Source organism: Urocampus carinirostris, chromosome 9 (assembly GCF_059441175.1).
Source record: "Urocampus carinirostris isolate Australia breed hairy pipefish chromosome 9, RoL_Ucar_1.0, whole genome shotgun sequence".
NCBI classification, from domain to species: domain Eukaryota; kingdom Metazoa; phylum Chordata; class Actinopteri; order Syngnathiformes; family Syngnathidae; genus Urocampus; species Urocampus carinirostris.
Genome location: NC_142357.1, coordinates 12,958,008 through 12,979,912, shown reverse-complemented (window position 1 = coordinate 12,979,912; position 21,905 = coordinate 12,958,008). Strand labels below are relative to the sequence as shown.

General features: G+C 37.7%; 1 protein-coding gene across 5 annotated transcripts in view; it reads left to right on the top strand.

Annotated features, from left to right (window-relative positions):
- Window positions 1-21,905, top strand: part of LOC148359354 (leucine-rich repeat and immunoglobulin-like domain-containing nogo receptor-interacting protein 2) — a 316,496-nt gene that overhangs the window by 283,529 nt on the left and 11,062 nt on the right. Inside the window, exon 5 of one of the 5 annotated variants that reach the window (XM_088344585.1) lies at window positions 14,364-14,470. The exons of the other annotated variants lie outside the window; for them this stretch is intronic. The gene's annotated coding sequence lies outside the window, so the exon portion shown is untranslated. The remainder of the gene's footprint in view (window positions 1-14,363; window positions 14,471-21,905) is intronic. 5 annotated transcript variants of the gene reach the window in all.

The following is a 21,905-nucleotide window of genomic DNA, read 5'->3' as shown; positions in this document are numbered from 1 at the left end:
GAGGATAGGTCACTGTGGAGGATGTCAGTGGGTAATCGTTTCCATACGGCAGCTGGAATTGCTCACCAGCTCTGTGCTGAACATTGTAAGGATCTCTCGCCCCATACAGTGTCTCGCTGTTTAAGAGCATTTGGACTGAAGGCTCACACTGCAGTGACCAAACATCCCATTAGCAAAAAAAAATCTAAAGCTAGACTTAGCTTTTCTGAGGATAGTGTTGTGAGGTCAGAGGAGAATTGGTCCGGAGTTATTTTCAGTGATGAAAGCAAATGTATTTTCTTTGGTTTGGTGGTAGGCATTTTGTTCGGCAACATATTGGAGAAAGACTAAACCCAAAGTGTGTAAAAAAGTAAACGGTGGAGGACAAAGTGTCATAGTTTGGAGAATGTTTTGCCCAGCAGGTGTTGGACCTCTTGTACAGCTACATAGCTGAGTAAGTGCAAAACGTGTATCAGAACCTTCTTCAACAGCATTTGGTTCCTTACTTGTTTTCATGGAGGACAATCATTTATGTCACAATGCAAAAAGGGCAAATCATTTCCTCGAAGGTGAAAACATTGAATTTATCCTATGGCCTCCCTGAGTCTTGATCTCAACCCAATAGAAAACCTCTGGAAACCCCTTGGTGACAAAGTTATTGTCAAGAAACGCATTACAATCACTGAACTGTGGAGGAGGCTTGAAGAAAAATGCACCAAAATCATACCAGAGCAGTGTGAGAGACAAGTGCTATCCTTTGGCTACTGTTGTGATGAAGTCACAGCAGAGGCCTGTACACTTCTTACTAATTGCTGACTGCTGTGACCTTTAGATTTTTTTTTCCATGCCAAAGTCATTGTGGTTTTCTCATTTTGACCAGTGTGTTCTCTAATTCTTATGAGTGTGTTTTCTGTTTTTTTGTGTGAGTGTCTGATGCATTCAGTAATTTTCTGAAAAAAAAAAAAAAAAAAATTATAGTACCATGACACTGACGCAATAAAATGAAATTTAACTGTGGAACAGCGACGATAATTGAATTTTCAAATGTTTTCAATTTTTTTTACAAGTTGTTCTCTAATTTTGATCTCCAGTGTAAATAGAATGGATTAATACTATTTTCCTAGGATTGAAACTGCCTTGCCATTTTAACAAGCATTATAATCATACTAATGGACTGTAAGATTATACATACAAAATCAATTTGAAATTGGATTTAATGGTATTTATTTTATTTGCACTGACATATTTTGCAATAGGATGTCTTTTAGTTGTCTTGAGACATCGTTATGCAGTATTTGTATTTTTGATGCATAGCTGTTTTTTTTGTTTTTATTCTCTTTACTATTGGTCCGATTAATTTTGATTAGTAATAGTATTTTATTTTTTATAACGCTAAAGTTGTTTTTTTTACGTTGCATTTTTTAAACTATTTGCACTTCCTGACTTTATTTTCAAAATGTTGCATAAAGGAAAGTGTAGTTGTCATGTTGACACAGTTTTATATCTGTTCTTATTACATTAATGTTTTTTGGGGATTGACATTTTTTGGGGTTTTTATGTTGTAATTTAAATACTGCTTAAGTTTGCAATGGAGTTATTTGATAAAAGGTAAACCATTTTAGTGGCATAATATTTTTAGTGTGGGGGTAAAGTATTCAATGTTTATGATATTTCTTAGCAAAAAGTATCAGCTTGATATCAATATATTATGTTGTAGTATCAAAAAGACAAACAGCATTAAAAGAAGAACTTTAAGAGAAAATGCAGAAATGATGGGACATGCTGTTTTTTTTTTTTCAAATACACTCTGTATCTATATATCCTTTTCTTGGATGCTGTGCTATTATTGTACAAGATGAAATAGTTGTATGTGTTTATGCCTGGTGATCAAAATTCCAATTTAATTTAAAAAACAAACAACAACATCAAATTCCGAGCAAAACGTCCTTGAAAATTCTGATCTTAACTTTTTCAACACAAAATAGACTCTGCTCAAAACATTCTTTAATGGCAATCTGTGTAAAAATCATCTCATGCATTCCCGAGACCCAAGTTTCATACCTCTGAAGCCCGAGACTTCAGTTCAGAACGCTCAAATGAATACAATATCAAGTATGGATCAAATCACTAGGAATTTGTTGACAACAATTCAAGCCTGTATTTACAGTAATCCCTCGGTTATCACGGTGAATGGGGACCAGAACCCCTTCCACGGAACACCCGCTGATGATCATCATTCCTTTGCTGCTCTGACTTTTGCATTGTAACAAGCCGTTAAAAGTTAGCTGTTGCCGTGCTTGGCAGTTTGTTTCAGTGGACACATTGAGTTGTGCTACGGTGATTCTCATCATATAATAATTGGTTTCTAATAATTAAAAAATGACTGAGCTGATTCATTTCACTCAGCTAGAGGCAGCCAAGTCAATAAGTCGGACAGACAGCCGTCATTGTCGTCGGGACCCAGAAATGAACGATTGACCACTAGCGCAGTTGTGGGTAAAGGCTACTCGCCGACATTAACAGCCAGCCAGAGGCTTATCTCATGAAAACACACGCTGCAACTCCACAAGGCGTCTTTTAGCTGGGGACGACCTCTGGGTTAACACCGTCTCCCACGCAGGGATGGATTTATTAATATGTGCGCTAATTGTGTGCCATACTGCAGTGTATATGTTCAGTATTTACAACAAAATGTCGCTAAGCAAAAGTGATTGTCGTTCATATAACATTTTGAGTCATGAGTCGGGTTAAGAAACTCATTAATAGACGAATCGATGACAGTTTTGCTGCCTTTCCTTCCTGCCTATTACCTCAACATTCTGATATCTTACCGTGCCCGTTATAAGCTAATCAACCCATTGGCATATCAATAAGTAAATCTATTTTTTTACGTCAATATTATTGTGACGTTTTTAACCAATTTTCTGCATCAGTCATTTTAAGTTCAATCTCTAAACGACCAATGCCAATGGTAATAACAAGGCAAACATTTGTTTTTGATGGATGTAATGTGAATGATTTGCAAAAACACACGGATACGAGTTTTACTAGAAGCAATTTTTGGGCTTGTGTAACTATACTGCTAAAATATTTAAAAAACCCTTTGGGCAAAAAAGAAGACTTTGCTTGTTTTGGGCATAAAATAAAAAGCTTGTTTACAAGTAAAACAAGTAAAAATCTAACTGATAGGTTTAACGTTTACTGGATAGTCAACATAAGGAGAGAAGGCATCAATGGATTTTGTACTTGCAAGGAGGACAGGGAAAGAAACGTTCAGATAAAAAAGTCCAACCTCTTCTAAAGGGCCTCCCCTAGCATGTTCTTATCATAAAATATCTTAGATTACAAAAGGAGATCCACCCTAGAGGCTGTAGAAAGTACAGCAATGTGATTGGCCAATAGTGACAATGATGTAATACAGTGCATTTCTAAAATAACAGTTATCATGTTATTACTATGGTCTTACAATGTTACTAGTAGGGTAATCATCGGAGGTTGAGGTAACTAGAGTCAGTCAACTATTAAAAAACAATTTGATAGAAAATCAAAGTGACCCAACTCTTGTGGGCTAGTTTCAGCACTGGTCTGCGGGCTAGCAAGCTGTCCTTAGGGGGGCTACATGGTGCCTGTGGGCACCAAGTTGGCAAACCCTGTTATAACATCTACCTACTTATATCTCAACTGCCTATACTTTGCTCCAGTCATCGGACTGTTTGTACTCCATCAATACTAATCAGGATGTCTCTTTTCATTTCACTCTTTGACATTTTTTTTTCTAATCCTTTTCCATTGCCGTTATTGTCTCGCGTGTGCCCACGGGCAACGCCTACACACATCCTTCCTAAACTGAATTTAGCCGGCATCCATGGCATATGACAATTCGACCCATTCAAAGTCAACAGGCCCCATTCATAGTTACACAGTGAGACAAAAAGATACATCGTGACCACCTGGCAAGCGCTCCATGAATTATTCATCGGGATCATGGTTGAATAATTAATCACAAAACTAAATTTAGATGAAGGCCGCATTTTGTCGCCCAAGTCCTGACTCTCTCCCTACCTTTCTGTTAATATATGGGAATGACAACGGCACTGAGGGAGAATAAGTGTGTCGTGCTTTAGTTGCCTTGGCCATGCCGCTAGCTTGTCATCATGATGAATAACACGATTGGCTATTTTGGTCACTTGTGTTTTAATACCTTGCAAATAGCGCCTTGTAATTCATCCGGCCGATGTCTTCAAAGGATGTTCTATTGCATTTTAATCAGTATCATTTCCCCTACCTAGCAAGTTGATCGCAGGGTTTGCCAGCATCGAAATTACCCGAGCTCTTTATGTCTGTCTACTTATATATACACGTACATTCAATTTAAAAAAAATTAAAACCCTACTGTTTTAATCATATGCATTTTGACAACAACTAGATTCTCACCAAATAAAAAGGAGGAAGTTGGATTGCTTCCAACAAAACTTCTCATGTTATCTATAGCCATCACTGAAGCATATCATGCAAATTAATAGAATATTAAAGTCTTAATTGTCATTGGTAACAATACAGTGAATCAAAAAGGAAAAGGTGTAAAATTATGTCAGGATAAGTAAGCAAAAATATTTACAAGGGAGTGCTTGGAGACGATCCAAAGTTGTAGGTGTAATATATTTTGTAATAAAAGTGCAATGAAAAAAGTGCATCCTTACAGTCTCCATTGATAATGAATATAACTGGGTCTCCGCTTGCCCTCCTAAACTCAAGTATAACTTCCTTGGATTTCGTGATGTTCAGTATTAGTTTATGTATTATTAATGACTACATCTATAGTGAATACATCTATAAATGTCACAAGGAGGCAAACCTGGATTGAAACTGTCGTGTGTATAGTTAGACTAAAAGTATATTTTGGCACAGCTAAAGAAATATGTTTTAATTATTAATTATTTGTGTTTTTGAGATGTTTGATGTAACTTATTCTCCAATACCTATACAGATTCTGAACTTTGGACTAAAAATTGATATTAAACAAATACCACTATACGATAAAAAATCCTTCCCCATATCCTGGAAAACATATTTAAATTATATACATATACATCTTTGAATGTAAGCTAATTTATGAATATTCACTGTTCCTATAATTTACATTTTACAATCACTGGTATCAGGCACTGCCTTATGTACCAACACAAAAAAAATAATCTCGTATCTTCACAAGTACCAGTGCCTGAAATAAGTACACATCAATCTCTAATATCTAATATAGCACTAATAAAAACCTGCTTTAAAGGGACAATGTGTATAATTTAGCGCCTCCTAATGGTAAAAAGAAAATAATTCATAAAAAAAAAACTATTGATTTTAACAGCAAACAAAACTTAATGAACTATCATATCAAGGTGCATTTTCTAAAATAGTTGTAGGTAGAGAGATTTAAATTAATTTCACATCGCATGAGGCTCACAGTGAGGTAGCTGACATAATTGCCTGCTATCTTGCTGCTGCAGGTACCCCCAAAATCAAAACACTTTGTGGAAGCTGCGCAAAAAAATTAGAAATGCATTGTACAGTATGGTCACTTTGAGTCTCCGTAGTTTGGATTATTCCTTTTGCTTTGTAGCACTTGTTTTTCGGTTTCACTGTGCAAACAGCGACATCGTGTGGTCAAATATTACACTGTGTCCCTTTAACTCAAGGGTTAAAGCTCAATTAGATAGATAGATAGATAGATAGATAGATAGATAGATACTTTGTTCATCCCCGAAGGGAAATTCACATTTCCAGCAGCATCCCTGAGCTGAGAACAATCGAGAACAATCGAAAATAACACGGGAGCTGCTGGAGTGGCTGCCATTCGTGACGGCGCCGGAAGAAAAGATTCAATTTGAATCATGTACAAACAAACAAACAATTGAATCATGTACAAACAAACAAACAAACAAAATATTCATGTTTCAATAAGTGGAGTGTTATCAAAATGGGGGGAAAATAATACTGATATAACCAGGTAAAACTAATTTTAAATCGAACCTGGTCGCAGTGGAGAGAGTGTAGTCTTCTGGCCACTAGACCATTAGTGATATACACAGAGACACCTCACTACTTTGCGCTACAGTTATCACTGGTTAAGTTGCGTCCGCTAAATCCCTCAGCTTTATTAACTCTACATTTAGTTAGCACCTCAAATGTCACTAAATAATGATCAGAGATAACAGTAGTACATGGTAGCACCATAATGTTTGAGGTTAAAACTCCTCAAGTCAGAATCAAGTCTAGCGTGTTCCCATTTTTATGGGTTGGCAAGTCAACCAGTTGAGTAAAACCAAATGCATCAATTAGAGAACTAAACGCAATAGTAAGTGAACTGTGTGGGGAGTTCATATGAATGTTAAAGTCTCCCATAATTATAATTTTGTCTGCATAGGTTACTAGTTCAGACAAAAGTTCAGCAAATTCGTCTAAGAAAGTTGTGTATGGCCCAGGTGCACGATAGATAGTTATTACATCAATTGACAATTGAGGGGACCTTTCAGTGAAGGAATTTGACTTTATAATGAAGACCTTTAAGCTTTAACTTTAGTAGTAATTGAATTATAATGGATACTAATATAAATCTGAAAATATTATTATTATAATCATTATTAGTGTTATTGTTGATTATTGTTATTATTTGACACATATCTTTAAACTCTCCACCATGCACTCGGACAAGATATTCCCTGTGGTGTCCCCCAGCGGCACGATATACCCCGAAGACAAAATAATTGACATAATAGCAGATAAGAATCAGCATGATGATCATTGTGGCAATCACTTTCTACACGCTGGTGTTACTTCTCAGTGGCTTTATGACAGCTGTGAATCACATGGCCTGATCGATATCCAATAAGGCTTTCTGATTCTCTTGTGGCTCGTAATCCCGTTGGGGCGGCCATATTGTGAGGCTGATAAGGGCAAACTATAAACTCCGTTAAATCTTTCAGTCAATGTGTGCTTTGATTTGTCCTTTCTTGTGAGTTGGATTCGCCCCGATGCCATGTTTACAGATGAACCTTGCCCCCATTAAAACCTCATTTCTGTTTTGTTTTTTTTCATAATGAGGAAGAATGTGAAGGTCACACTTCTATGGACTTACATGTAAATTCATTTTGATTGTAATTCTTTTAAAGGAAAAATGCCCCCCCCAAAAAAATAATATCGACAAAGCCGTGCATAAAAGACACAAAATAAGCTTGTCACAATTGTACAATTTATTTATTGGTGACAGATCAATTCAAGTAACTATTTTAGAGTATTTGCATTGTAAAATCAAAGAGTATCAGTTCAATGAAAATAGGCTATGCAGTTTGATAGAAGGCACATCTGTCATATGTTAAAAGACAAAAAAAAAAACCGGGGGAGTAACACATTTCATTAAGAAATTAAAATGTTTTCTCTTTAAAGTCTATAATGCATGTCTTACCCTGGAGTGACATGTCTAATCTCATTGCATTCAATGTTGCTTAACTTTGATATCAATGACAATAAAGACAATTCTACTCAAATACTATTCATTTTGCATGTTTAGGATAATATGTACTTAGTCCAGACTTGTCCGGACCGATTGAACATTTTAACATGGAGCATACAGTCTAATTCAACCAATTAAATCTACTGAAAAGCTACTAAAGATATGCAAACGTAATTAGATAAATAAAGCAATATTTTCTAACGGCCCTGTTAGTAATCTTTCATTTCCTACAGGCACAAATTACAAATGTCCTTGATATAAAGATCCCCATTACATAACCTTTAAATGAAAGAAGCAGGTGTTATTCAGTAAACTATTGTTTATATTTTAGTAAAAGTGGACTAAAGTCACTTAAAAATAGACCTTTTCTATCAGTCACTAAAGTAAAATAAATTGCAAGGAGAACTAACGTACAGTGACAACCAATACACAATTATTTCTGGTGTATGGAACAATAATGATAACATTACGGGCCAGAGACCTTCTGTGGCTTGTGGGCCTTGACTTTGACTTTGTGGTTTAGAAATGTATATAATAGTTCACATTTTTAGTTTGATCTATTATTCATCAAATTGCCCACTCCTATATAAATCAACCATTGACTAAAACCATCATAAACTCGGGCCCAAAATCATTTAAATTGATTATCATGTTTCATTATATAAAGACACAAAACAAAAGTCCTCAAAGCTATTGTCCAAATGCAAACAAGATAAATGCTAAATTACTAACCGTTTAAATATTCATCATTGCTAGTTTGTTCTATCGAAAGAAACGTGATATATAAGGGCCACGATCTAAAGAGATTCAAGCCGTTTAAGTTCTGCGGTCCCAAACTAAAGCATGTAGATAAACTAACATGATTTGCGGGAAAAAAAACCTACGCACCCTGGCACATACAGACGCGCACACTAACTGCTACTATGGCTGATAAAGTTGGCGTGGGGCTTTGTTGTCTTTGGCAACAAGCTGCGGAGCTGAAAAGAATTTATTGGCTTTGAGCAGCAGGTTGAGAGGTCAGATCTATTGATTCAGCAAGAGGAAAGCTTGAGGTAGGATGAGAGAGCAATAACGAGAGAGCAAGCGGCTGGCGGGTGCAAAAAAAGAAGAAGAAAAAAACAGAACTAATGAGATGCATGAAAGCAAGGAGTCAGGCCAGAGTCTATACATGGCCACATCTCCTGAAGAGTGGACATTTGTGGGAAATCATGGAAATGCCTTAATGCATTAATTTGTTTAACAGTGATTACATTTTATTAAATGAAAATATAAACATTAAGCTAATTTCATAAAACACTTTTTGAATGGTCCTCTTGTAATATTCAAATGTGACACTGCATATGTAATAATTGTATGAGTTTTCTAGTTATATTATTTTCGTTCTTATAATTATCTTAATCAATATCTTAATCAGGTCAACCATTTAGTGGCAATACATGGACCTTATGAGTATGCATATCTTTGATTGTAGTTATTTACTTATTTACTCCTTGTTTTTTTTTTTCTCACTTCATTCTCTACATTGTTCTAAGTGCTGTCCTGCAAACCTTTCAAGTTGTACGTAATCCCAGTATGTTAATAGTCTTTTACCATTTATGATTGTGTTCGCTGTATTACAATTTCTGTACAGGAAACTTTTATACATTTTTGGGCTTGTTATCTGTTAGACCAATCTCGTTTTGCCCGTTTAGGCTCTATTGTCGGATAATGTTGCTGCGAGTAAATAGGTGTCGTGCTGTGTTTGTAAGGTGTATGATCGCTTAATTCGGGAAATCGCAATCATTATTGACTTGAGTCTTATGAAATTCAAAATAATTTAAAATAATCCAAGCTGGACTGGTCTGAAGCCAGTATCCGTAGCCGTAGCCCACCATGTTCCGCATCCTGACCACTTTTTATCAAAAACTTACCACAATAATGAAAAGATCAGCATAATCATTAATTGTAAATTCTATTTTGTTAAAACTGGATGTAGCTGTATTTTGAAACTTGTATGATAAGATAAGTGCTGCCCACTGCTAGGAAAGTGCTGATATGAAAACCTTGAAACATTGAATACATTCAGAAAGTATATACATCATTCACATATGTGGAAATGCATACGGTGCATTTATAACAACTAAATTGATAATGTGATTATCAAAATAGTGATGTGCTGAATAAATAGAAAAACTAAAATAGCAGGAAACTCATGCAATAGTGGCAACATATTCAGTGACACATTGTATATATCTAACAGTTACTAAGAATCTGCAGATGTTTCATTCTGTACACCTGTCCAATGTAAACAGAAGCTTAGTGTCAAGGAAGTGCAGTATGTCGCCTTCACATTTATTGACTAAGAAAAGAGAGGAACTAAAATGTTGCTCTCGTAATTTGCTATCAACATCTACCCTCAATTTTAGATTTCTATATTATTCTGCACCATACACAAATAAATAAATGTCAAATGAATATCCTTCGATGGTTTTATTCAAAAGGAACAACGCATAGACTTTAATTTTATTTTGTTTTTTCAATGGCACAGTTTATTTATTGCTTTCTTGTGCTGCAAATCAAATTATAGCTGAGATGTTGCTTCATTTATTTGTAAATATGACTGTGCCTCACCTGACAAGAACCTCACCTCACGTCACTGGTGGTAATTATTTTAATATCTCAGGAACCTCCTGTCTGTTGCCCATACTACAAGCTATATCCTGCTAACTAGGTGAAAAAAATAGAGTGTGAATATTGTGAATACACTACGAACGCTGAGAAGTTCTGCACAAAGTCATGAGTATTACTCTGTCCGGCCCCGTTACGCCACGGGTATTGCAACGTGAGCCCCAATATCATAATTCTATTCATATGGCGTGCTCGTGCAGAGGAATGGGGTAACACAGCAAGTGGCGTTGCTCATTGGTGGTCTGGGTACAGATGGTCACTCGTGTTTAATCATTATCTAAAAATAAACCCAGCCGCTGTGATTAATGAGCAGCGATATGTTCTCGTTAGCAATTCAGGACTTGTACCTTTTTAGAAGGACGAATAAAGGATAACAATTAAGAAAAATGTACCAGTAGATGTGTTTACAATTCATATTAATCTATTTGCACATAACGGGTGTTTAAGCTTACTAAACATTAATTTTGTAATTAAAAAAATAGCAAAAATAATAATAAATAAATAAATGTCCTCTATTACCCTCGCTTAGTCCTCCTTTTCCATGAAGATGTATTTTACGCGTAGTACAGTATAGACCCGAAATTTAATTTGTAAACTCTTGTAAGGTTAACTTTAACATTGGCACCTTAATGAATAAAATTATGTTGTGTTACCTTACATAGGCTGAAGAAAATACAGTAATCCCTCGCTATAACGCGGTTCACCTTTCACAGTCGCTCTACCTTACAGATTTTCAACATGCATTGTGTCAAGCATACACAGTCTCTAGTGAGTAGGGATGGTAAAAAAATAGACGTATGTTTACAGTATACCATACTTTTATTTGTTTGGGCCTGTAAAAAGGGTTTTTTTCTTTGATATTAATTCATAGTAGAGTTTTTAATTGTATAATTGCGTAAAAATACAGCTTTCTGTTTAGCCTCTCAGGGGTTATTTTTGAAATGTAACAACCGCAATAAACGAGGGTAAGCTATAGAGCACATGGCTGGATTTTTTTTTTTTTCTATGTTAATATTAATTTTTAAAGTTCACTGTTCCAAGGCTTGGATAAAAACCACACTGCTCCTCTTGAATCTGAGATTCAACTTTCTTATGGACCCTCTTCTCCAGTACCTCCGAATAGACCTTACCAGGAGGCTAAGAGGTATGATTTCCTTGTAGTTGGAACACACTCTATGGTCCCCCTTCTTGAGAAGGGAGACCACCATCCCATTCTGCCAGTCGAGAGGTACTTTTTGACCATCTCAGAGACTTCAACCCCAGTGATAAGAGAGCCCACATCAGAGTCCTCTTGCTCTGCTTCTCAGAGGAAGACGTGTTGGTGGGATTGAGGAGGTCTTTGAGGTATTCTGCCAACTACTTCACATTGACGCGGGTCGAGATCAGCAGTGCCCCTCTCCACGACACACAGTGTTGATGGCGCACCACGTCCCACCCCAAAGACACCTGATTGTGGAAAAAAAATTCCTTGAAGTCATTCGAAAGTTGCCTTTCATGGCCTCCTTAAACTCTAACCAGCCAGTTTTTAGCCAGCCAATACTTGCTGGCTGCTTCCAGAGTCAAACAGGCCAGGATGGCCCGATAACACTAGGACTCCACCAGGGCTTTCTTTTGTCACTGATTTTGTTCATAGGTTTTATGGACAGAAATTCTAGGAGCAGCCTTTTCAGGACAGGGGTCCGGTATGAGAGCATCAGCATTGTATCTCTGCTTTTTTGCAGATGATGTGGTACTGTTAGCTTTCTCAAGCCGTGATCTCCCGCTTTCACTGGAGAGATTTGCAACCGAGTGTAGTGTGAAGCGGCCGGGATGAAGATCAGCAGCTCTAAGACCATGGTACTGCGCGTATACTCCTTACGGGTTGGGAATAAGATCCTGCCTAGGTGAAGGAGTTCAAGTATATTTTGGTCTTGTTCACGAGTATGAATGGCTATTTACTAGGGGTGAGCAGATCGATCCAAATTTTGATATTAAGCAGGTACTTGGATCGGATCATTACTATTGACCTTTTACTTTATTCCTCTCTACCAATTTCCACATAGCGTTGCTTCTATATGTGGATAGCACAGTCTTTCTCTCTTTTGCACGGAACCCTCAATAATTTTAAGTTTAGGCCTGTTAGTGTGAATGACAGGTTCCCTTTTAGGACCTCTCCCTACCTGGCCTGCTGCTGCATATTGCCTGTCAGGCAGAAGAGAGGGCAAAAAAAGGAACACCCTTATCAGAAGCTAAATATGACGGAATCAAACGGGAAGTGGAGCGCAGAATGGACTTTTTTTTTCCAAAACCTGGACAATGTCAGGTATGATTTTTATATTAAAGTGCTCTGCATTGTGACAAATTGATACAAACACAGAAAAATAGAGAGCAACGAGCTACAACCCAAATTTAAACATGTTCCTGTTCCAGAACAAAAACCTGTAAATCTGTTGTCACTATAGCAACAAAACCAATGTGAGACAATCTGTACTTACACTATTTGCATTAATGACTTTATCTTTAAAATATTGCACAAAGGAGGGTACTTTCGTTGACTTGCTCATATTGTTAAATAGCATGTATTTATGTTACATTGAGTCAATTGATTGGTAAAGTGGTCAATAGTGCAAATTTACATAATTACATGAAAAAAGTTCACCCTACAGAGAGCGACAAACTGCAACCAAAAACGTATACATGATACAGTACTGTTCCTGAACAAAAACCTGTAGATATGTTGTGCAATTGAAGGTACAGTTGACATGTACTCTATGTATAATAATTGTTTATATTTATTTTTCTATTCTGTTGGAATTGCAGTTATTTAATAAAAAAATGCAACTTTTTAGTGCTTAAAACATCTGTACAGTGTGTATTGTAAACATAAACTAACTTCAATTATTCAATGATCATGGATTTTCCCAGCAAATAGAATCGGTTTTGGATGGACTGATACTACCATGTCTTTACTTACATGGGGTCGATACTAAAACTCCCAGTATCGCCCACCTTGTTTATTTGACGAAAATTGTTTTATGTATTTAATCATTGGTAATCCACAAGAACATGTTTGATAAATATGAGGCATTTAGTTGTTGATGGCTTTTAACTGAGACACATAATCATAGAAATATGTAATTATTTAAAGCAAGGTTTTTATTCATTTTCCAACTAGAAATTCATTAACAGCATGTTCTTTACTGTTACACAAGGAGGGAATGTTCTTTGAGAGCAAATGCATTTGTACAAAGGCATCCATTGTGACCACTTGCTGCATGTGTCCTATTTAGCTTGCCTTCTCCAGAGAGCAGTGTGGCACGCCTAAGTGGGCCGATAAAAAGCAATGACATCTCCTCAATGTAAATATAATGGTGCGTTAACATTTATATTGTATGAGCGCAAAGCAGGGAATGCCACCGTTTAAACGGCACGGCTAATACGACGCCAACTGCTCTGTAACCAACTTCCAATTTAGCCACTTCAGCGCTGTTTTTCCAGCAAATTTCATTATCATGTTTTGTTGCCCCCTCCCCTGACTCACCCTGACACAAGTTTGTAAGCTCTTGCCTGTAACCAGATCTCATTATTTTTTCAAATAAACGATGAAACACTGAATTAGCTGGCAGATCACAAGAGTCTTTTATGACTCTCGCTGCAAACCAAAGGCTATCGTGCACGCACAAAAGAGCAGGCGGCTCAATCTAGCGTGTTTATCGCTAATTAACGCAGATTAATTGAGCATCATCTTTTGCCAAGCGGAAGGCCATTTGCGTACCGTGGTGGGGCTTGGGGGGCGTCTTAGTACCCCCTAAAGCTTCTGATCCACATGCTTAGTGAAGACTAAAGGAGATTTTTTTGCTACAAGCATGTTACTCACTGCCTTCGTTTGATACACACACGCTATTCTGCTAAGAAGTATATGTTAAAAAACGCTAACTTGATCAAGTACAAATTAATATGATTACAATAATCATTTTTCAAAATGTTTCTAAACTAAAAACAAAAGGTGTTTACCGGAGTATGACACTATGTTACTCTCTGGTGCCATCACCTGGCATAAAGTCATGATTGCAGCTTCTGTCAGTTAATTTATTAACTACGTGTAGTTCTTAAACACGTTCAAATGAACTATTTTTTTTATTTTGGGGGGGTTTTGGGTGATGTTAGGACTATACTTGAAACTGGCCTTTTCTTCCTTTGATTCAATTTTTATGCTGGCTCCCTTAACCACTAGGGTCATACGGGCACCATTTCCTGTGGTGTGTCTTGGGCAAGTCCAGCCTGGTGGCGCTCATCCCTCTCAAGGCCAACTGCAATGACAACCATTAAGGTTTCTTCATAGTAAGTTAAAATACATGCGGTATAATATAAACATGCATGGTTTGAATACTTGTGGGTTAGGAAAGTTGTACTTATTTCCCATAACAATAGGCTCACCTATTGAGAGCTTACATTATTATTCGCCATTTTGCTGCCATGGGTACACCCAAAAACAAAAAGAGAAGCAAAGTGGTCCTTTGTGGTCACTTTAAGTCTCTGTAGTTAGTTTTCATCTCTGTCCTTTGTACTACACAATGCAGCGACATTTAGTGGTCAAATATTACACCTTTATGTCAGCCTTATGCTATTATGCTATTATTTTTTTCCACCCATAGTGAAAAAATGTTTGTTTTGGTTCAGCTGCTGAGGTTTTTTGTTAAAACTACCTAATTTGTGTTGTTTTTAAATAAATATATGGAAGTATTTGCACTTTTTCATTTCTCTGTGCATGTGGAGTCTGATAAAAATGGTGAAGCTACTGAAGTGAAGTATTTTGGATTTCATAAACAATGCAGCTTATTGAGCATTGAATAGAATTATATTTCCTTAGAGTTGTTTTGGTTTTGCTGATATATTTTGGGAAATACCATAACACCCAACTATTTCTGGTTCAAACTGCTTAATCCATCCATCCATTATCTGCACCGCTTATCCTCAGTAGGGTTGTGGGGGTGCCGGAGCCCATTCCAGCCATCTTCGGGCAGTGGGCAGGGGACACCCTGAACTGGTTGCTAGCCAGTCGCAGGGCACACGGCCACAGACAAGTTGCTCGCTCATTCACACCTAGGGACCATTTGGGCCGGCCAATTAACCCGACATGCATGTTTTTGGAATGTGGGAGGAAACCTGAGTGCCCGGAGGAGACCCATGCAAGTATGGAGAAACATGCAAACTCCGCACAGGAAGGTTGGTAGCTGGATTTGAACCCATGCCCTCAGAACTGTGCCACACACATGCTAACCACCGTGCCGCCGTGCTGCCTGCTTAATCATGTCATTCAATAAATTGAAAAGAGTGAAAGTATTTACTTGATTTGGGTTGTGGCTTGTGGTTAGGGTGGGATACTTGGTCCTGAAGTCAGACCAGTTGAGAGCCATTGGTTTATGCAAATAGACAGGCTAGCGGACGGACAGACAGACGGACTACGTTAACGTAGTAGTAAAAGACCAGAGGGCGTTACCTCACACTCCCACATACACATTGCACTTTACTTCAACGCTCTAAACTCCACACAAGTCAGCTCTCTCCTCTAGTTGGAACTGCTTGAGTGGAGCAATCATGGGTCAGTTTGCACACCATCGCCTCTTCGCCTGCCCGGAATGCAGTCACACAAATGCTCCCACATGCTGGATAACCAACCAGCACTCATGTCGAGCTAGAAACTATTTACCAGCTAATTAGCCGCCTGCCCAACTCAGCCCTTCCACTGTGTAGCCATTAGGAAAATAAAAAATCAAATCAGTCAGTTCAATTACATTGCAGTGTATGGCTTGGTGAAATCATGATCCTGTTCGACTTTATCCCGACTGTCCCATGAGGGAACTTGTGAACCAAAAGAACAGATACCATGTTAGTTCTGACATTAGACACCTTCAGAAGAGAACATATTACTTAAAACTTGTCTAATGACATTGTTTAGAATGTTTCTCATAATACCACTACAGTGCGGCATGGTGGTAAAATGCTTAGCACATCGACCCAACAGTTCTGAGGTCCTGTGTTTAATTCCAGCTAGCAATCTCGCTTCATGGGTCTTCTGGCCACTCTGCTCTCCACCCGCATTCCAAAAGCATGCATTACAGTTCACTTGGCGGGTGCAAATTGTCTCTAGGTATGAGTGAGTATGGCGATGGTTGTCTTTCTCTGTGTGCCCTGTGGCTGGCTGGTAACCAGGTCAGGGTCCCTCCTTTCCACTGCCCACAGTCAGGCCCCCCACAACCCTAGTGAGGATAAGCAGTTTAGAAAATGGATGTGTTGCCTGACCTCAAAACACAGTCTATATTATATTGCAGTGTACTTTTTGCGGTTTTGCTTCTTTGCGTATTTTTATCATTCATTATGCTCTGCATACTGATCGTCTTACAATGAGTTACTCCTACTGTTAACCCACTTTTGATTTTTTTTTTTTTACTTTGACATTCAGAGCACTGTGCAGAAAACACATTGCATCAACACCAGCTATTAGCCCTTGTGATGCTTTGTTTTATGTTAACGGTCAAATTCCCCAGTCTGCACAATACCTAAGCCAGCTGCTCGGCACAAGCCGAGGTGACTCGCCAGGTGCACCACTTTATTCACACGGGGCCCCGACGTGCGCCACAACTGGGGAGAACTGGGGGAAGACAATGCAAATGTCCAGAGAAAAAAAAGTTTCTACTTTACAAAATTAGCATATTGCAGATCCTTTTTTAAACACGGCCCACGCAAATAACAAGGGATTACTTTAGTTCTATTAGTGGACTGAATCAAAAGAGAAAATTAAAGCATCTCAATCCAAAAGGTTTTACATTTCTCACACGAAATGACCCTCAAAAATGAGTCATTGCAGATTTTTACAGGATTCTTTAATTTGTTTTACACACTAAATTGCAATCTGTTGTGATAATCAAATTGTTGCAACCAATGTCATTTCATGTCCTTTATAACCTACAAACCCAAAACTGGCAAAACAAACGGAATCATAGTCTGGAGGGATAGAGGACCACCTTGGTACTAAAATCAATTCCCCGCTACTGGAATTTTTCTAAAATGGAGATGAGCAAAATATCTTTTTTTCAGTCATTTTGAAATATTAGCTGAAAAATATATTTTGCAAATCATATGAAGTATTTAAATGATATTCATCATTTTTTGGAAGGGAGGGATTTGTATGGAATGATGGTATCGATCTCTGGTTTCAATGTCAGCAAATGCTCACGACTCACGGGACATTGTATATTATTGTGCGCCTCCTAGTGATAAAAGAAATGTCATTCATAAAAAATTAAAAAAAATATTAGAAGACGAAGCAAAAATGCATGTAAACATGCTTTTTTTAATACTTGCAGGTTGAGAATCTCACCTAAGAGGAGTTGACATAATTGTACACAATTTTTCTGCTACAGGTACCCCCCCCCAAAAAAAAACTGTGAAAGACTGGACAAAAAATCGAGAAGAAAAATGTTGCCATTTGGTCACTTAAGCCTCCGTAGTTTGTACTGTATTCTTCTTTGTGTTTTGTAGCCAACCTTCTTAAACCCGAAAGCTACTATTTTGTTACAGATTAATGCAGTTTGAAATCAATTTCTAAGGAAGCAACGTGTGTTATTACTATGTTGTTACAATGTTATTACAAGGATGTAAGTATTACAATTAGGGTTCAAATAGATTCTAAGATAATCACTATGGCCCATTACTGGTGAGCTGTTTTCAGAACTAGTCAGTGGGCTACTTAGGGGCCACCTGGTCCATGTAGGCACCAGGTTGGAGATCCCTGCACTATACAGTACAGCAACATCGAGCAGTAAATAATAAACAGTATAATTTTAAGATTTGATTTGGTTACTTAAATTTTTTGAGAAAATATTACCTACATGACACCGTAAAGCATGGATGTCAAACTCAGTTTGGCTCTAGGGACGCATTCACACTCTCTGTTCTCAGGTTGGCCGGATCAGTACGATAATGTCAACTCAACATTTATGGTTAACCATAGTTTTTCAGTATTACAGTTTATTATTCAGCCTACTTTAGTAGTGCACCCTACAAATTATAATCATTAATGGCGAGGGATACACATATAACTCGCATAGCACATTTTATCATAAACTACAGGAAAAATACTTTTATGTTTGGCATTGAATAACTGCTTCATTGTAACAGTTGAGTGAATGCAGTTTTACACCTAAACCAAATCACCACACAATACAAACTCAAGTGGGAGGTATGAGAAAATTAGATTGTATATTGTATCTGTAATGCAGAGCATGGTCAATAAGATAGTAGCCTGAAATTACTTTTAGACCTATAGCGGCCAGAGGGAACATTTGGATTGCATTTATCTAAAAAATAAAAAAAAATCATAACTTTTGATAAAAATGACCAATTGACTCACATACTTTTTTGGCATACATAGAAATATATGGCCGTATGTTTGACATGACTGGAACTTTAAACCAATTTGTCGACATAAGCTGCCCTCAAGTGTACAATGACAATCTCCTGTGCAAGCTCAATGAAATCCTTTAGTTAGTGGTTGACTCTTTTGTGACTGCAAGTTTATGTTTCTTCACCATAAAAAGTAAGAAAAAGATTGGTTGTAAACATTTCTTTAAGTCTTTTTTCTTGTAGCCGGTAAGCTCACATATCCCTCCAACATCAACCCCCCTACCCCTTCCTTATGGCTTTTCTACCACTTGGCCCCTGTGTAGTTTGAGGATTCAGATAACAATTTGGCTTCTGTGCAATCAACCAATAAAAAGTCACTTGTGAAATTGGCATGAGTCTATCTCCTCGGGTAAGCTTTTTTTCTTTTTCCTGCCCTCCTGACTGTGTTTGATGTGCTCCTGCGGCACTGATTGTGGCACATAATGTGGTTCTACATTCACACAGACGAAAAAAATAAAAATCCTGCACTTTTATACCAGGAGCAGAAGACAGCGGTGTTTTCTTTACCAGGCAATTATCGACAATCTCGTTTTTTAAACGAGGGGAAAAAGGCCCCGAGTTTCCATGTTTTGACTTGGGAGAGGAAGCGCATGAAAGAGTGAAATCCACTTCACGATTGGCCGAGTGAAGCGTAGGGGCCACAGGGCTGAACATGAAGTTTAATCATGCAGAAAGCGCGCCATTTTTGCCTTGTGCGGCACTCGAAGCCCTCAAGGGCGCAGAGCATTCCCACAAATTTACCGTCAGTCATTCCAATAGACCGCTGGGCTAACATTTCTTAGGACTTAGTTTCTGGGCCCTATTTTCGTTATTTTATTTTGTGCACATCAATTTCGGGGCCCACAAGACAATCCTAAGAGAAACACAAAAGACAAACTAGCTGCATTATGTCACAAATGACTTGCAGTTTTAAATTGGTCCACTGGATATCACCAAAGCAAGGCACCACAGGCAAAGCACCCACTGTGGCTGTATTTTCTGATTGCCATTAATTAACCAGAGGAAATTCACAGCACCTGGGTGTCACTACAGAAGTTTAGAAAGGTTTGGCTCTGGGTCCACATCCAGAGTTTCTATACTCAGACCGGTCGGGTCAGTAAGAGAATGTAAACTGAACATTTTCAGCTTTGTTTTTCTGTATTATGTTTTCATCATTCAGCCAAGATTACTGACCTACCCTATATATTAGAATCATAGATGACAAGGGACCTTTTCTATACACAACACATTTAAATACCTTCCAATACTACCGCTTTACTCCTGTTTTTCTCCCATTAAAAATGCCGAATACATTTCCCCCAAAAATGCGACCTATACACCAGGTGCGGCTTATATATCTTTTTTTCCTTCTTAATTATCTATTTCTTAGCTTGTTTGACTTATAGTCCGGGGTGTCCTATCGTCTGAAAAATAAGGTAATACCTTTTAGGGTAGCTCTGCCCATTTTGCTTGGTACCCATACAGCTTTGTTGATGACAGATTCAAATGGACGGTAGAAAATGACACGTGTATAGGAAAGTAATCCCCATAAAAAAAGGAATATGGCCTTTCTTCATTAAAATGAACAAGACAAAGAAGAAGAAGAAAGGGCGATTGATGCATTAATTTCCCATCGTCACGAAAAAATAACAGGCAGCGGCGAGGCACACTTGTTAAAACCTAATTTCATTTTAATGAGGCTTACATCTTGTAATGATGCTGCCCGGAAGGGAGAGATGTTATTAACTTGCAGGTTAGTCTGCTCGCGCGCAATTAGCCTAACTTCTTGGAAAACGTCAGCCATCAAATGGGAAACTACAGAGCAGGAAGCGCTAACTTGTCACCACAGAAAACCTAAAATGGTGCTGCAATTTTCATACAAACAGTCTTATTAAAAAATATACTGTAAACCACTATGAATCATGGGTAACAACACATTATGGTAAATTGCTGTGTAATGTTTAAGATTTTATGATTTGCAGCAACAAGGCAGGAGCCCATGAAGTCACTTTGAAATCATCTTCACATGACATTTTCCCAACAAATAGGCGATGTTATACATAAAATGCATTCATGTACTCGTCATAGAACACTGTGATTAGTTTTAAAGCAGCACTTTCAAGCAGTCCAACAATTTAGCACCTTTACCTCAGCGTTTGGAGTTCAGTTATCTGCTCTTGCCATCCTATGTACAATTTGCATGTTCTAACTGTGCCTTGGTTGGCCTTTTACGGATGTTCTACTCTACATTACGAAAACACAGATGGTAGGTTGATTGCGGATTCTAAATCCCCCCTGTCCCCCACGATAGAAAACTGCATTTTACTGTACTACCATACATTTTTGGTATTCTACTGAAAGCAGCAATCCAGTAAAACTCTGTATTCAGCAATAAAAAAAAGAAAAACAATTAGCTAGTTATAAATCCAGTGCTCTATATTGTAAATCACAGATATTGTACAAAACTACTCTGGTATACTGAATCACTGCCATCATCAAAATGTCTCTTTTTACAGCGTTCATTTGATCATTTTACTGTAAACATGCCAGGTACTTCAAATATATCTTTCCAGTTAGATATACTGTATGTACCTCAACACTTCCTCCCCAGATAATATTAGAATGCTATTTGGTACTTGGAAAATGTTCTCTAGTTTTGATATAGCCCAGTTGCAAACCCTGAGTGTAAAATATTTTCATGAACCTAATGCTTGAATTGAAGTGCACTGTGCAGCTCAGCACAAAAGGGATTATTACCTCCTTAAAGCCAGTCTTACTGTTTGACCGACTACAACAGAGCAAATTCCTTAAACACACACTTATTTCTGTGACATTTTTCAGAAAGATACAAAGATGTGATGGAGACCTGGGTTCCATAAACACTGCACCCTCTACCTTAGGGCATAAGTTGTGCCGCCCTTTCTGAAAAGGAATCACATCAGATTCTATATGATGGAGGATATTTATATATATTTTTTAAATTCTAATTGTTAACCTTACCAGTCAGTTTAATTTAATATAATTTTGTAGGTATGACAATTATGTCCAAACACCCCCACAAGTAGGCGTCAGCAATACCGGGAATTATGGTATTGATCCGATCAGAGGAAATACATGGTAGTAAGCCAAGGAAGACAAACCAAAAAGCAAAAATATTACACAAAATGCAATATCGTATAATAATGTCAACTAATGGTAAATGGTCTGCATTTACATAGCGCTTTTCAAGTCAATAAAGACCTCCCAAAGCGCTTTACAATGTGCTTCACACTTACCCATTCACACACACACTCACACACCAATAGGAGTCAGCCATGCAAGGCGCCTACCT